The sequence below is a fragment of the Monodelphis domestica genome, chromosome 4 (assembly GCF_027887165.1).
Source record: "Monodelphis domestica isolate mMonDom1 chromosome 4, mMonDom1.pri, whole genome shotgun sequence".
Taxonomy (NCBI): Eukaryota; Metazoa; Chordata; class Mammalia; order Didelphimorphia; family Didelphidae; genus Monodelphis; species Monodelphis domestica.
Genome location: NC_077230.1, coordinates 27,455,902 through 27,473,049, shown reverse-complemented (window position 1 = coordinate 27,473,049; position 17,148 = coordinate 27,455,902). Strand labels below are relative to the sequence as shown.

At 33.9% G+C, this 17,148-nt stretch overlaps 1 protein-coding gene across 4 annotated transcripts in view; it reads right to left on the bottom strand.

Moving 5' to 3' along the window:
* The window catches only part of CFAP47 (cilia and flagella associated protein 47), an 886,918-nt gene that overhangs the window by 231,849 nt on the left and 637,921 nt on the right, over positions 1–17,148 (bottom strand). The window lies entirely within an intron of this gene.

Sequence of the window (17,148 nt, the reverse complement as noted above, 5' to 3'; positions counted from 1 at the left end):
ATTAAGTGATTCAGTATAACAGAATAGTATTGTACATTAATATATGAACTTAAAACCAACAAAATTAAATCTTAAACAAATAATCAGCATAATGCAATAGAATACAGAGATTTTTGTAAAACACCATAGTCTGAAATGCCTTAAAAATATAACCTTCAGTCTTTTTAAAGTTCCTTGTTTGTTTGTTTGTTTTTTTTAAATTATCCATTTAGATGCCTATTTTCAGAAGGCAGAAAATTGGTAAGGGGTAGGCAATGGGGGTTAAATGACCTGCCCAGGGCCACACTGTCAGGAAGTGTCTGAGGCCAGATTAAGAACCTAGGACCTCCTGTCTCTAGGCCTCTAGGCTCAATCCACTGAGCCACTGAGCCACTGAGCTGCTCCCCCATAGTGAGGGTGGGTTTTTGGAATCTCAAATTTGTCCAAAGAATTGCAGGGAGCTGAATTTTCCCCCTGAAGTAACAGAATCAGTGCACTCAAAAGATATCCTTTGAAATACCCCATGCTTGTAACTTCCTGTTTGGAAAAGTCTGTTCCTTATCCTCTTTCTTCCCCCTTGTGGTCCCCTGTCCCCTTTCCCCTGCCACATGGAGGCTAAGGAGAGAACACCCCTGTTTTTACCAGCTGGTTTTTGATCCTGAAGAAATTGGATCTGCTACCAGCAGCCTGGGGCAATCTTCCATCTGGCTCAGAGGCCAGAGTTGTTAGGGCTGGGCTGGGGCTGGGCCAGGTGAGTGAGATGGCTGGAGGCCAGGAGCCAGAGCTGGAACCGGAACTGGGGTGGGCAGGGCTGGGACCAGGTGAGCTATCTGAATTAAGAAAGTCCAAAGAGGATGACTGCAGGCAACTCAAGCTGATCAAGAGGCTTTTCTGAATAGCCTTGGAGAAATGTGACTTAAAAGAAATTTATCTAGGCTTTAAAAAAAAAATTGATAGTTTTTCTCTCATCCCATTTGGTCGCCAGACTATAAAAGTTAAATTTTAGTCTCTTGTGATAAGAGGTATTATATTTTTAGAGGTTTATTAAGATTATTAGAAATCAAGGAAATAAGAAAATACAAAATAAGAAAAGCACGTGCCTAGGGCTGATTAGCTCATTCACAATTCACTTCTATCTTGTTGCAATTTCTGAGTAGAGGAAGAGGGCTCTTGGGAGGCAGAGAGCCCGTTAAATACTAAATTGTGTTCTTGCCCAGGTGGAAACCCAGGTGAGATTATAGGGAATTCTGGGAAGTACCAAGGACTTCGGGGGATTGAAGTCTGGGGTTCAAATCTCCATTTTTACAGCCCTGGGGATTTTTTTAGGGAGTTCCTTGATGCCTTGTTCAATTTCATTTTCTGAGATGGGATTATTTAAGTATCCTATTTCTTCTTTTGTAAATCTAGACAATTTATAATTTGGAAATATTATATTTATTTATTGCAATATAATATTGTCACTATAGAACAGATTGTTGCTACAGCTACTCTGAAAATAGAACATAAATTCATTCATTCATGTGCAAAGAGAGGAAGAGTAGAAGTTGTATGTGATGAATGCAGAGGAAAGCAACTGGGAAAACTGTTATTGTCAACTCTTACTCTGCTAAGTAAAAAGCTGAACTGCTACAAAATTACTCTTGAGTGTCTCCTATAAAATGTTGGTTTTTATAAAAATAGTTTGGATATACCATATCTGAAGAATATTTATGATTAGGGTTAGAGTTAAACAGTTTTCTCCAGATATGTATTAACTCTAATTTTCTAGCATTTCATTCACTTACCTTACTTCTTTATTATTAATCTTTTAGTTCAATTTGTCTAGTTCAGAAAGGGGAGGTTGAGATCCCCCACTAATATGTTCTTACTATCCATTTCCTCCTTGAGCTCTTTTAATTTTTCCTTTAAAAATCTACATGCTATCTCATTTGGTGCATAAATGTTTAGTAATGATATTACTTCATTGTTTAACAGAATGTAATTTCCTTCCTTAGCTCTCTTAATCAGAACAATTTCTATTTTAGCTTTATCTGATATCATGATTGCTACTCATGCTTTTTTTACTTTAGATTACATATAATAAATTGTGTTCCAACCTTTTATCCTGAATATGTCATATTGCATATGTCACCCTGCCTCAAATATATTTCTTGTAAAAAACATATAGTAGGATTCTGTTTTTTAATTCACTCTGCTATCCACTTTTGCTTAATGTTCATCCCATTCACATTCAGTGTTATGATTACTAATTGTATTGCCCTCCATCATATTATCCCCTTTAAATCCTGTTCTGTTCCCTTTCTCTCTCTCTTCTTCACCAGTATTTTGTTTTTTGTCACCCCTGCCAGATTCCTTTCCCTCTTTCCTTTTCTTATTCCCCTTTACTTCTCCATGCAATAAGATAGAATTCTATACCCCACTGAGTATGGTAAGATAGGATTCTATACCCCACTGAGTATACTTGTTTTACCCTCTTGGAGACCTTTATGATGAGAGTAAAGTTGAAGCACTGCCTATCACCACCCTTATCTTACACTCTCTAAAATGACTTTTCATGTCTCTAGATTATATAATTTATTGGATTTTCTCTCTCTCTCCCTTCCCTTTTCTCTTGGCACAACCCTCTCTTTCAGCTCTTGATTGATTTTTTACATATCATTCATATAGATACACATTATATATACATATCATTCCATATAATTTCATTTACAAATTTATATAATGGCATCATATTCAGCTTACTTCTCCACCCTCTTTCTGAATAAATTCCTTCTTTCTTCTCTACTGCTAAGGATAATTTTTGAGAATTACAAAGTCTTCTTTCCATGTAGACTTATAAGCATGTTGACCTTAATGAGCCCCTTAAATTTTTTTTCTTATTTATGTTTTTGAGCTTCTCTTTTGAGTCTTGTGTTTGGATATTGAATTTTTTGTTTAGGACTGGCTAAATCGTAAGGAATGCTTGGAAATCTGCTATCTTATTGAATATCCATTTTTCCCCCTGAAAGAATATTCTCAGTTTTGCTCGATAAGTGCCTCAGTGTTGTAAATCCAAACCCTTTGCTTCCCTGAAGATCTTATTCCAAGCCTTTCAATTCTTTAATGTGTAAGCTACTAGGCTCCATTGTATCTGAATGGTTTCTTTCTGATTGCTTGCAGTTTTTTTTTTTCTTGGCTTGGTGACTTGAATTTAGCTATTATATTCCTTGAAGTTGTCATTTGAGAATTTCTTTCTGGAGGTGATCTGTGAATTCTTTCAATTTCATTTTTTTTTCTTGTTCAAGGATTTCTTGTAATATGATACCTAAGGTTTTTTTCTTGATTATAGCTTTCAGGTATTCCAATAATTCTCACATTGTCTCTCCTATAACTATTTTCTAGGTCAGTAATTTTTTTTCAATAATATATTTCATATTTGTTTTTCCTCTTTTTTTCATTTCTTTGATTCTGCTTTATTTTTTCTTTATTTTTCATGAAATCATTAGTTTCTAGATGGTCAATTCTGATTTTTAAGCCCTGATTCTCTCCATCTATTTTTGGTTCTCCTTTTTTAGCTGGTCCATTTCTTCTTGCATCACTTTCCATTCACTTTCCCACTTTTCCTCTGCCTCCCTTAATTGGTTTTTGAAGTCCTTTTTGAGATCTTCTAGCATCTGTGTCCAATCCATATTTTTCTTTTGGACTTTGGGTATGTTTCCTTTGCTTTCACTGTCCCTTTTTTGTCTCCTTGTTCTTTGTCTCCATAAAAATTCTTAAGAATTAGGTTGGTTTTTTTGTTGTTGTTTGCTCATTTTTCCCATGTAATTATAGATAGGCTTGAGGGGATGATGTGATGGTCTGAAGACTGAGAGCCCCCTCCCCCTATTGATTCAATTGACCCTTGTGATGACTTTCCTCAGGCTTAGATGTAAGCTTTTGATCTCACTCTGATCTTGAATAGGTCACAGACAGATCAAATTCTAGTCTCAGGCTCAGTCTCAAGTTTTTGGTTTTCTCCTGTACTTGATCCAATCAGGCACACCCATCATTGTCCTCTTTTGGAGCTCTTCTCTGAGCTTTAGGCAAAAAGATTAGTACTTAGTACTATCATCTTCTCCAAAGTGTGAATTAAGTCTTTGTCCCAAGCCCAGGATAGAATTCCCTGTACTGGGGGTCCAGACTTATCCACAGGTTTGAAATTTCAAGGTATGGGTGTCCTTGTACCTATAATTTTTAGGCAGGGCATCAGGTTCTGGATGTTGGCTCAGGCATAGGTTACCAAAACTCAGAGAACAAATGTGGTGTGGAGGGTTGTGGTTAGATATTGTCTTGCAATTCCCTCCTTATTAAAGCTTCTTGTTGGGTCTGCTCTCCTTTCACCCCATTATCTCAGATGTTAGTTGCCTATCTTTTGTTGTTGATTTTTTCTTTTCTTAAAAGTTGTTTCACTCTGTTTCTTTGTTGGTTCTTTCATTCCTTTATTCATTTTGTGGCAATATTTTAAACTTGTTTGGAGAGGATTCTTATGTGGCACAGAGCTGCTAAGGATTACTCTGCCATCTTGGCCCCACCCCTGTAAGCCCTAAGCATTGTTTTAACTTGTATTTCTCAAATCAAGAGTGATTTAGAACATTATGATTATTAATGACTTTTATGTCTATATCTGAAAATTCCTTGTTTATATCCTTTGATCCTTTGTCAATTGGGGAATTGGCTTGTTTTCTTTTAGTTTGACTTAGCTCTCTATAAATTTGAAAAACTAGACCTTTATTGGAGAAATCTGTTATTACATTTTTCCTACTTTGTTTTTTCCCTTATAATTTTTTGCACCAGTTTTATTTTTACAAAAGCTTTTTAATTTAATATAATAAAAATATTCATTTTATATCTTATAATACTCTTTATCTCTTATTTGTTCATAAATTCTTCCCTTCTCCAAAGATCTGACAGGTAAACTATTCTGTGTTCTCCTAAGTTAGTTGTGGCATCATTCTTTATACCAAATCATATATCCATTTTTACCTTATATTTTATAGGGTGTGAGACATTGATTTATACCTACCTCCTGCCCTACTGTTTTCCAATTTTCCCAGTAAGTTTTGATAAATAGTGGGATTTTATTTCAAAATAGGGTCTTTCAGTTAATCAAACAATATGTTGCTAAAGTAATTTGTTCCTGTACATTGTTTATTTAATTGACTCCATTGATCTACCATTCTATTTTTTAGCCAGTACCAGACTACTTTAATGATGGCTGTTTTAAAGAACAGTTTCAGATCTTGTACTGTCAAACTGAAAGTTTTTTAAAATTTTAATAATTTTAAAATTTAAAATCATAATTTTTAAAAATTGAATAAAATATTGTTTGCCCTGGCCAAAGGTTCATCATTAAATGGCCAGCTTGCTAGTGATGAGTCTTTCTTCTAGCAAATTAGGCTAATCTCTAGAAAGTAGGTTCTAAGCTTTTCAACACAGTAGAACATTTTATAGTGTATGTTCTAATGAAATGATCTTTAAGAACCCAATGGAACAATCCACTCCATGGACTCATGCCTTTTCATCCTCAGTAATTTTTTCCATGTTTTCCTATAAGGGATATCCCCAGTGGAATTAGAAAGGAATATGATAAATAATGTTAAATCCTTATGTAATGTGTATTGTAGATAACATAATAACTTTAGGATAAATGTGCTTTTATTTACATTTGCTACATAAACACAATATAGGATACTGGGGTCCCTTGAATAATAAATATAAAATCAAAACAGAAGAATGGTACAGTGAAAAAGCTTTTTCTTCAAAATAGTGGCTGAAGGTTTCCTCAAGAATCATCATCAATTTGAAGGAATTCTATGTGAACTGGGAGAAATTCAAGAAACTGATACTGAGTGAAATGAGCAGAACCAAGAGAACATTGTACACAGAAAGTGAATCATCTAGGAACTATCCAATGTAATGGACTTAACTACCAGTAGCAATGCAATAATCCAGGACCCCCTGGAAGGACTTATGAGAAAGAATCCTATCCACATTGAGAGAAAGAACTATGTTTGCAATGCAATACATGAAAAAGGACATTTTGGGACAAAATCAATGATTGATACAATGAGGTGATTTGGGCTTGCACCTGGAATTACACAAATTACAATAAAAGTATGTGGAAGATGTAATATTTACATGAAATATAGTTAAGGAGTGTTCAAAAACAAAGGTCTGGAAGGTCAACCATTAGCTTACACTGCTTTTGAGAGGATACGGATTGATTACATTAACATGCCAAGAGATAAAGGGCTTAAATATTTTCTAGAGATAGTAGACAGATGCAGGAGGTGGCCAGGAGTATTTCCAGCCAGAAAAAAAAAAACCAACACCTCAGCATTGGTATTAAGAGTGCTATCTAAAAAGATCATACCTAGGTACAAAATTCCTTCTAGATTGGATTCTGAGCGAAGATCATATTTCTCAGAATCCATGCTAAAGCAGGTCTATGAAAATTTGAGGATCAAAGCTAGTTTTCATATACCATACCATCCACAAAGCTCAGGACAAGTCAAGAGACTAAATAGAGAAATTAAAAGTCTCATTGGAAAATTATGTTCAAAACCTCACCTGAAATGGACTGATATTTTGCCTCTAACTCTTTTCTACCTACTAACTTGTCTGAGTGGAGATTTAGATCTTTCTCCATTCGAAATGCTGTATGGTCACCCTCCTTTATAATCAAAATGTGCAAACAAAGTTTCATTTTGATGCTCTGAGGTGATTGCCAATTGGAAAATCAAAGAAATACACAAAATGAGTTTCATCCAACAAATAACAATGTTAGATTTTTCCTTGCATAAAATAACACCAGATGACAAAGTCTATGTGAAAAATTTCAACAGAAAATCAACTACTGAAGAAAAGTGGTTTGGTTCTTTTGAATAATTACTTACAACTCTATGAGCAATAAAAGTATTAGGAAGACAATCATGGATACACTTTTCCAATATGAAAATCATGAAACTTCACACTGATAGTAAAGATCAGAGTGCAAATACATGAGAGAAAGACTATAATGCTCATACAAATCCAACTAATGCAATAGAGTTAGATCAAAGACAAATAGAAATTTCTGAAACAGTTCCAAAAGAAGATGTGGTATAGAGGACAGGCAAGTTTATAGACAATGATCAAAAAGCACATTAGGGGACAAAAGCAGAGGAAAGACAGAAGAAAAGACAAAGACAAAGATTTACCAGCCCAGAGGAAAAGGCAGGAAGAAAATCTACAAGAGCAGAAGGAAAACAGATCTTTTGGGAAGCTGACATGAAAAGCACAGACAGTAAACATTTGTACAATAGCAAGAGGACAGACAGTAGCCAGAACTTATGTAAGATAAAGTGCGATGAAGATCACAAACATGTATACACATGTTAGGACATGCAACATGAACACAACAAGGAATAAAGAAGAGATTACATCCGGGAACTGTTAGAAGTAGGATTTCTGAAGAGAATTTGTAACTATCACATCCAACACAACATAAAATAGAACACATATTCCACAAAATGATGTATATGTTTGATGATTCCATGATGATAAATAGGAGTCTTTTGCATATGGAAATGTAATGATTTGATGTAAATAGTATAAATCCATAAGGTGTTAATTGATTAAGAGAATTTATAATCTATAGTTCTCAGTTTAATTAACATCAGGGCACAGATAGAACTGGAATTGTTTTGTAAATACATAATGTGCATAGACATGTATATATATTTACATACTTGTAACATAGATTCCTTGTAACTATGTATATAACTCTTGTAATTATGTATCATAGCCATAGGACAAATCATGTACATGATAGGATAAGATATGCAACAATTTAACTATAGGGTTAAGAATTAGTATAGGATCCATAATAGATTATTCAAAGCTTCAGAGTAGAAAGTTAAACTGCATTGAGGAAGTTTACTTTAAAATTATTATTTTTTTGTGACAGCTTCAGCTGCAATTATGTTTAATGGAAAAGTTTAAGGTTTTAATGTTATGTTAATATATTAGTAGTCATTGATAGAGAATTTTTAGATTAGCTTAGTATTATAACAATAGTTAGCAATAGTATAATAATAGTGGGTTAGGAAGTTGAAATTTGTGTTACTGAAACTTGAAATTATTATGTAAACCCTACTCTTACCCTATATCTTTCCTGGGGAAAACCCAAGATAGGGGATAGTAAGGTAGAAATAGTATAGCACAGAGTAGTGGGGATTTTTTTTTTATTTTGGGGGGAAGTAGAATAAGAATAGGCTAATGTTAAAGGTAAATATTGTGATTCACAATGTTGACCTCAGTAAGGTTGAAATTTGTGAAAGGGCTCAAACTGTGATAAGGAATTTAACAGAAGAAAATTAAGTTGGCAGCCAAGGGAAATGGAATTGGATGCACTTACACAATCAGTGGTAACCCTGGTTAGAATGCTGGAAGGAAGAGGTCTGAGAATTCCAACAATCACACTAGAGGAGTCTCTGGAAGGCTGGAGAGCTGAACCCAACTTCAAAACTCAGCTCTGAGCTTCTGGAGATCTCTAAACCCGCTCTCCCCCCAAAAATGAAACAAAACAAAACCATTTCTGGTCTGTTCCTGTCATCAAAGAAGCTGCTGCTTCATTTCCTCTTTACCAGTGAATTGCTACTGGATTCATCTCTATCACTGCCTATGAGTAGATAGTCAGAGAGGGGAAGAAGTTTAAACTGACTGAGGGTGTCTCTGAGGGTGTTTCCTCTCAGAGATGAACCAAACAGCTTCAACTCCGAGATCCCTGAGCTACAAGACTATTCTAAAAAAAACCTCTGACTCCTGAGTAGATTTCAGTGAGGGTTAGACATTTAGCAAGGGGATCCAGGGTTAGATAGAGCAGTGGAGACTAGGCTCTGCTGGTTGAGCAAGGAAGAATCTTCATTGTGAAGACAGAAGGGGTTAGTTGCTAAAATAGGATTTTAGAAATAGGGATTTCTCCTCAATCCACTTACCTAACAGCCTTACTTGACATTTTTTCCTGAATAAACTCTTATTGTGCTAACACGCAGTCAGATCTATCTATGTTGGTCATCTCTGCCCTCAGCCAGTGGAGAGAATAGCCTTCTTTGGCAAGGTCTGCCAAATCCTTGCTAACCATTACATCTATCCTTGCAGGGCCTCTCTTCCACATAATTGAGTTACTTTGCCCAAACAAAGCAACTGGCCTAAGACTGAGAGCATAACCATCTTTACTCAGTCTCAGAGGGAGTTTCCCTGTGGGATCAGGTTATGTAAAATTCCTGATCACTCATCTGTACTAACATCCCAGGGTCCCCCTCTCTAATAACAGAGGGAAAGAAAATAAATCATGTAAACATGGAAAAATATTTTTAAAAATAAATAAATAAATAATTTTGAAAAAGAATCATCATCATTCCCCCCCCCCTAAAAAAAGCTTCCTGGTTTTATGAATAACAAACTAAATTTATGGTCATTTTGTAGCATTTTGTACAAAAGAATGTATTATTTCAAATTGTTTTAAAGGTTTTTTAGAGACTTGGCTTAGGATATTTTGGGAGCTCATAATTTCCCCCCATCAAATTCCTCTTTCAAATAGTTCCTAAATTATGAGAGCAAGGTTCAAATCTTTTCTTAGGCTAGAGGCTAATGACATCATTCCAAAATCTCTGTCTCCTCATCAGTAAAATGAGGATGCTTGTACTTAAAATATCTACTATATAGTATTATATTGAGAAAACTGATTTATAAATCTTAAAACATTATATGAAGTTATTATTGTCTCTGGGAATATTCCCCTACACTGCTGCATTGAGTTAAATGAAATTATATAGAATACCTTCTCATTTCTTAGGGAATAGATTCAAAAGTTCCATAATATAAATAATTAAAAACTTAAAAAAAACATAAAAGATTTCAGATAGCTGCCTTCTCTTTGCTCTCTTCCCTTATCTAAATATACTGCCTTTTTTCAGTGTTCTTTTAAGTCTGCTTTTTTTAATCAGAGAAAAAATCTTAATTAGATGTGAGCAATTACTTGATTATAACTCCCTATTGTCCCCAAAACCAGAAGGCAGTTAATCTCCATCTTAATGAGGATGAGTCCTGGTCTCAGGTCATCTGGACTAGAGGATGAGGGGTGCAGGGGGTGTTAAAAAGGAAGAGAAAGTCCCAACTGAAAGAGCAAGTCTTGGAACTGGACTTGTTCAGCATCAGACAGCAAGATTTTTAAACTCATAGTGAGTTGTCAGTTCATACATAGTATATTAATTGTTAATTATAATTTTAATATTACATGAGGTCATTATCATTTAAATATCTACAATTCTAGTCAAAGTTAAATTTGTAAAACTATATAATCTATTATGCATCATCATAAATCTTAGGGAATAACATAATTGTCGATATAAGAGGGACATTAGAGATAAAAAACAGAAGAATAGCACAACATATAAATTTCTCTTCAAAATTTTGGCTTAAAAGTTTCTTCAAGAAACATTGGTCCAGAAAAAATGGCTTGCTAATTTTGTGATTACCAAACTAAAGCACAAGCTCTAAATTTTCTCACTCAAGTAAAAAATAAAAACAACTAATGATTATTTAGAGGATTTATTAAAACTTTGTGATGAGTTTTATACAGTGAAGTAATCTGCAAAATGAAATATGAAGAGAAAAGAATTGATGTGGCCAAGGTGTTTGTGGATGTTGTTTGGTTTAATTAAAACTTTCTAATAATGAACAACTTAAAATTTTTGTTTCAGAAGAACTAACATGAGTTTAGTTTAAATCTGAACAAATAATTACAGTTTGATAGTTTTTTTTCCTTCAGATTTGCTCATTAATGTCTTATTCATTTTTAATAAGATTTTTTTAAATATTCAGTTTTTATTGCCTCAGTTGAAAGTCATAGTTCCTGGATTCCCAGGCTGTGTGATCTCCACTGGTGGCCAGCCCCCTGCTACACTGCTTGCCAGAGATGGCTTACAAAGATAAGGACCTGCTGGCCAGTCAGAGATCTCCTTTCACAAGACCCCAAACTACCAGTTAGTCCATTTCATGCACTAGCTTTTTAAGGTGAATCTAAACCTTTTCCCCCTAAGTTTTTCTAATTGACCAGGGTTTCAGTTCAGTCTATATACTCTCACATCCCTTGATTAGCACTGGTGAGGAATCACACCTGCCATGCTATCAAATTAAGACACATGACTGTGATGGCATATTAGGTGAGTCTTCTGGGATTAGACTGGATTGGAGGTCCCCTAAATATTTAATTCACAATGCCTACACTTCTTCTTACCATCCTTCTTTTCTTTTAGTCTCTTCTCCACCTATCTCCCCAACGGATAAGATGAGTTTATATATATATGTGTGTGTTTTTCCATCACTGAATCAGTTCTAGTGTTACTGAAGTTCAACTTTTGCCTCCCCTTTTTTCCCTCTCATTGTAAAAACTGTTCTTTGAGTGTTTGTTTTCTATGAGATAATCATCCCTATTCTTCCCCTCCCTCCCTGTTGACCCAGTATTATATCCCTCTTCCTTGCTCTAACATTTTTTTTCTTTTGAAAAGAAGTTTCTATTTTGCCCTCTTGTTCAAGAGTATTAGGGCAGTTTTCTTGGATAATCTCTTGTAACATGATATTTAGGCTTTTTTGTTTTGGTCATGACTTTCATGTAATACAATAATTGTCAAATTGTCTCTCCTTGATCTATTTTCCAGGTTAGTTGTTTTTTTTTTTAACAAGGTATTTTGTATTATATTTTTTTTCATTCTTTGATTTTGTTTTATTGTTTTTTGATATATTCTGAAATCATTAGCTTCTACTTCCCAATTCTAGCTTTTAAAGACTAAATTTGGAGGTGCTAGGTGACTCAGTGGATTGAGAGTCAGGCCCAGAGATGGGAGGTCCTGAGTTAAAGTCTGACCTCAGACTGTTCCTAGCTATGTGACTCTGGGCAAGTAATGTTACCCCCATTACCTAGCCCTTACCACTCTTCCACCTTGGAACCAATAAGAATTTTTAAAAAAGACTAAATTCATTATATAATGTTTTGATCCTCATTTTCCATTTGGTTCATTCTACTATTTTTCATAGTACTCTTTTCTTCATTCGACTTTTTGATCTATTCTTGCAGTTGGTCAGTTCTGGTTTTTACGCTGCTTATTTCTTCATTTCCATTTCTTCATTTCTTCTTCATTTGATTTCTGTCTCTTTTTTCCATTTGGCCAATTTTGCTTTTTAAACACATCCAGAAAATATCAGTGATACTATATTCTTATTGTATGTCCTTGCTATGTTAGGGCAAACTAAGCCTCAATGTTAAATGATCGATGACTCCAGATTATTTCATTACATCTCAAAATTAAACCTAAACTAAGAGAGTGCTGGTGTTGGTGCATCATTTCTGATAACCTATAACCAGAAGGGTCTGGCATGAATGGTAAGGACAATCATAACAGTCAACTGGTTGTGTTTAATAGGGCAGACACATTTTGCCTGTCTTTATCCAATAAGATATTAAATAGATTCTGGCTTATATCATTAAATGTATAAAATAGTAATATTTTTTTGTTTTTCTGGTGGGTAATGCCAGAAGAAGGAGTATTATTTCTAGAGGCAGAGACTTTGGTTCAAATCTTACCCTTGCCACCAATTTCACATATGACTTTGAGTTGGGAAAAACAAAATCAGAATTGTGATCTTCCCAGGAATTCAGTTAATGACACTGAAATTCACCAAATAATATTTTCCACTTATATTTTACAATGACCTAACACCAACAAAACTACAAAAAGACTTAGGCTTATGGCAGCTTTTCTCAAAGGATAATCCACAGACTGTACTGAAGTACTTTTCAGGGAATTCACAAGGAAAAATTACTTTTACAATAATGTTATGATATTATTTGCCTTATTAAAATGTTCATCTCATTGATAACCTAATATTTATGTGAGGCCCAATTTTCTTTATGTCTTTCAACCAAAACAACATATATCAACAATTCTCATGTAGAAACAGATGAGAAAACCAAATTGTTTTATATTACACCAAATATTAAATACTAAGGAAAAATTTTTGCAAAACAATGCCCTTATAATTAAGGTATTTTTAGACAATATATATTCTACAAACATGCTATTTATAACTTATAATAGATTTATTACCATTATTTTACATAAGTAGACATAAATTAATCTATTTTAATTTCAAATATTGTCTACATTCTAAGATGTGCATAAACAAAGTTTCTTTGGAAGCCTTAATAATTTTAATAATATAAAAGAATACTGAAATTGAAAGGTTGAGAAATGTGATAAAGCATAGAAAGGTTTGCACTTTTCAGTTTTTGCACAGTTTTGTACACACGAGACTTATAGACCACACAGGCACAGATTACAGTCAGGGGTACATAAGTCATAATTTCACATAGCTTAACATGCATTCGGGGTTTTAGAGAGTCCATACCAAACACATAATGACAATAATTAGGGAACATCACAAATACAAAATATGGTACATGCAGAAAATAATCAAAGAACAGAAATAATACATTGCTAAACATGTCTCCAGACATGCCAGTTTCCATTGTAAGATTATTGCTACAATGTATATTGTACATAAATTAAAGACAACAGAAATAAATTTAAAAAAATAAAAACAGTTTTTTTTTCTTAAGATGGCTGCTCCAGGATGGCTACTGGGATCTGTGGTGCAGCTTCAGTAACCCCTTCAGGAAGCCAACCCTCAGAATTTTATATAACCCCCTAAGCTCCTAGCTATCTAAGTATTCAGAGAAATATACAATCATACAAGAAATAAATATAATATATAGATTCTTAACCTAGCTGGCCTCACCAACCTGTTTTTTTTTTTTTTTGGTAATTTGCAAAACTGTGCAAAAACTGAAAAGTGCAAACCTTTCCATCCTTTATCTAAGAACTACTGACCTGGGGATTATAAATTTATCTCAATCTGATCCCTGAATGCATAACAGTCCACAGAAATTGTAAAGCCATAATCCCATTTTAATAAAGTAAAGCAAATATCACCATGGCAAATTTGGACATGTTAAAAATATTTCTAACAAATAGAATTTCTAAGGTTGTACTAGCCTTATTTAATTTTGCATAAGCAAAACTAAGGGCTCTGCTAAACCAAAAAATAGTTTGTTAGGTTGGAGATCAAATTGGATTATATTGTGTTTATAGGTATGTGTTACTTGATTTTTTTTAAAAAATTATTTAATTAGTTAATTTAGAATATTTTTCCATGGATACAAATTTCATGTTCTTTCCCTCCACTCCCAGAAATCCCTCCCATGATGAACAATTCAACTGGGTTTTCCATGTGTCATTGATCAAGAACTATTTTCATATTATTGATATTTGAACTAAAGTGATCATTTGAGTCTACATCCCCAATCATATCCCCATCAACCCATGTGGTCAAGCAATTGTTTTTCTTCTGTGTTTCTGCTTCCACAGTTTTTCCTCTGAATGTGAATTGCATTATTTCTAAAAAATCTCTCAGAATTGTCCTGGATCATTGCATTGCTACTAGTAGAGAAGTCCATTAAATTCAATTTTACCACAGTTTATCCATCTCTGTGTATAATGTTCTCCTGGTTATGCTCCTTTCTCTCTGCATCAATTCCTAGAAGTCATTCCAGTTCACATGAAATTCCTTCCAATTCATTACTGCTTTGAGCACAATAGCATTCCATCACCAACATATACCACAATTTTTTTTTTAGCCATTACCCAGTTGAAGGGCATCCCCTCATTTTCCAATTTTCGCCACCACAAAAAGCGCAGCTATGAATATTCTTGTACAAGTCTTTTTTTCTTATTATCTCTTTGGGGTACAAACCCAGCAGTGCTATGGATGGATCAAAAGGGCAGACAGTCTTTTAGCACCCTTTGGGCATCATTCCAAATTGCCCTCCAGAATGGTTGGATCAATTCACAACTCCACCAGCAGTGCATTAATGCCCCAATTTTGCCACATCCCCTCCAATATTCATTACTTTCCTTTGGTATCAAGTTAGACAATCTGATAGGTGTAAGGTGATACCTCAGAGCTGATTTGATTTGCATTTCTCTGATTATTAGAGATTTAGAACACTTTTTCCTTTGCTTATAAAATATTGTTTTGATTTTTTTGTCTGAAAATTGCCTATTCATATTGCTTGCCCATTTATCAATTGGGGAATGGCTTGATTTCTGTACAATTGATTTAGCTCTTTATAAATTTGAGTAATTAGACCTTTGTCAGAGGTTTTTATTATAAAGATTTTCCCCCAATTTGTTGCTTCCCTTCTAATTTTGGTTGCATTGCTTCTGTTTGTACAAAACATTTTTAATTGAATATAATCAAAATTATTTATTTTACATTTTGTAATTTTTTCTAACTCTTGCTCAATCTTGAAATCTTTCCTTTCCCAAAGATTTAACAAGTATACTATTCTGGGTTTACCTAATTTACTTATAGTTTCCTTCTTTATATTCAAGTCATTTACCCATTCTGAGTTTATCTTGCTGTAGGGTGTGAGATATTGATCTAATATCTCCCTTACTGTTTTCCAATTTTCCCAGCAGTTTTTGTCAAATTGTGTTTTTTGTCCCAAAAGCTGGCATTTTTGGGGTTTATCATAGACTCTTTTGCTAAGGTTAATTACCTCAACTCTATACCACTGATCTTCCCTCCTGTCTCTTAACCAGAACCATATTGTTTTGATGATCAGAGCATTATAATACATTTTGAAATCTGATACTGCTAGGCCACCTTTCTTCACATTTTTTTTCATTATTTCCCTTCATATTTGTGATCTCTTGTTATTCCAAATGAACTTTGTTATGTTTTTTTTTTCTAAATCAGTAAAAATGTTTCTTAGTAGTTTAATGAGTATGACACTAAATCAGTAAATTAGTTTGAGTAGGATTGTAATTTTTATTATGTTAGATCATCCTACCCATGAGCAATTAATGTTTTTTCCAATTATTTAGATCTTGTTTTAGTTGCGTGGAAAATGTTTTGTAGTTGTGTTCATATAGTTCCTGTGTTTATCTTGGGAAGTAGATTCCTAAGTATTTACTATTGTCTAAGGTGATTTTGAATGGAATTTCTCTTTCTAATTCCAACTGCTGAGACTTGTTGGAGCTATATAGAAATGCTGATGACTTATGTGGGTTTATTTTGTAAAGCAAAATGTTTAAAGCAATTACCACTTAGGCAATCTCAATTTTAATGCACAATATGCAAACTATAAAATGGGCTGTAATGAATTTGGAAAGTATTCTAACAAAAAAAATCAATATTAATAAAACACATGCATTGTCACCCTCAAAATGCAAAGGAAGGATGAACACTTATTCAAAAAGTGTGTTGGAAGCAGCTGGGTAGCTCAGTGGATTGAGAACATGGTCTAGAGATGGGAGGTCCTAGGTTCAAATCTGGCCTCAGACACTTTCCAGCTGTGTGTCCCTGGGCAAGTCACTTAATCCCCATTGTCTACATATTGATAAGGCTTTTAATAAAAAAACAACATGTTGAGTAACCGATAAACACACAAATAGATACACACATTGAAAGGATTATGATGACAATTGAGGATTAGATCAAAGACATGAGAAATTACCCAAGTATTATCTTTCAGGAGTTGATAATTAGTGACTAAGCAGTCTATGTTAAAAAACTCAGACAATCAGATGCATTGAAACTCTATCATCATCTCAGACATAACTGGCTCACATATACCTAGATAATATTAATACATTAAAATAAAATTTTAAGATAAAAGGAACAATAAGGAAGTCTTTGTCAGACAACAAATTAATGAACTGAAGCTGAAGACATGAAGGAAAAGTTTTTAAAAATCAAATTCATATTTTACTCTGCATAAAAGACCACTATTAAAATTTTACAGACACCTGAAAAGTGGATCTTACTGATAAGAGATGTCAGAAGAAAGTTTTTTTTTTTCTGTTAATAAACGAGAGCAAAATTATCTCAAATTGTACTTATACTGAAAAATTTTTGTTCAATGCTTTCATAAATACTGATTTTTCTATTGATGTAGTGAAGGCTGGTGGAAGAATAGGAACTCTAAAGGACTAGAGGTACCTCAAATGAAAGTAGTCATAGCAGATTTTATGCTCCCTGAAAATG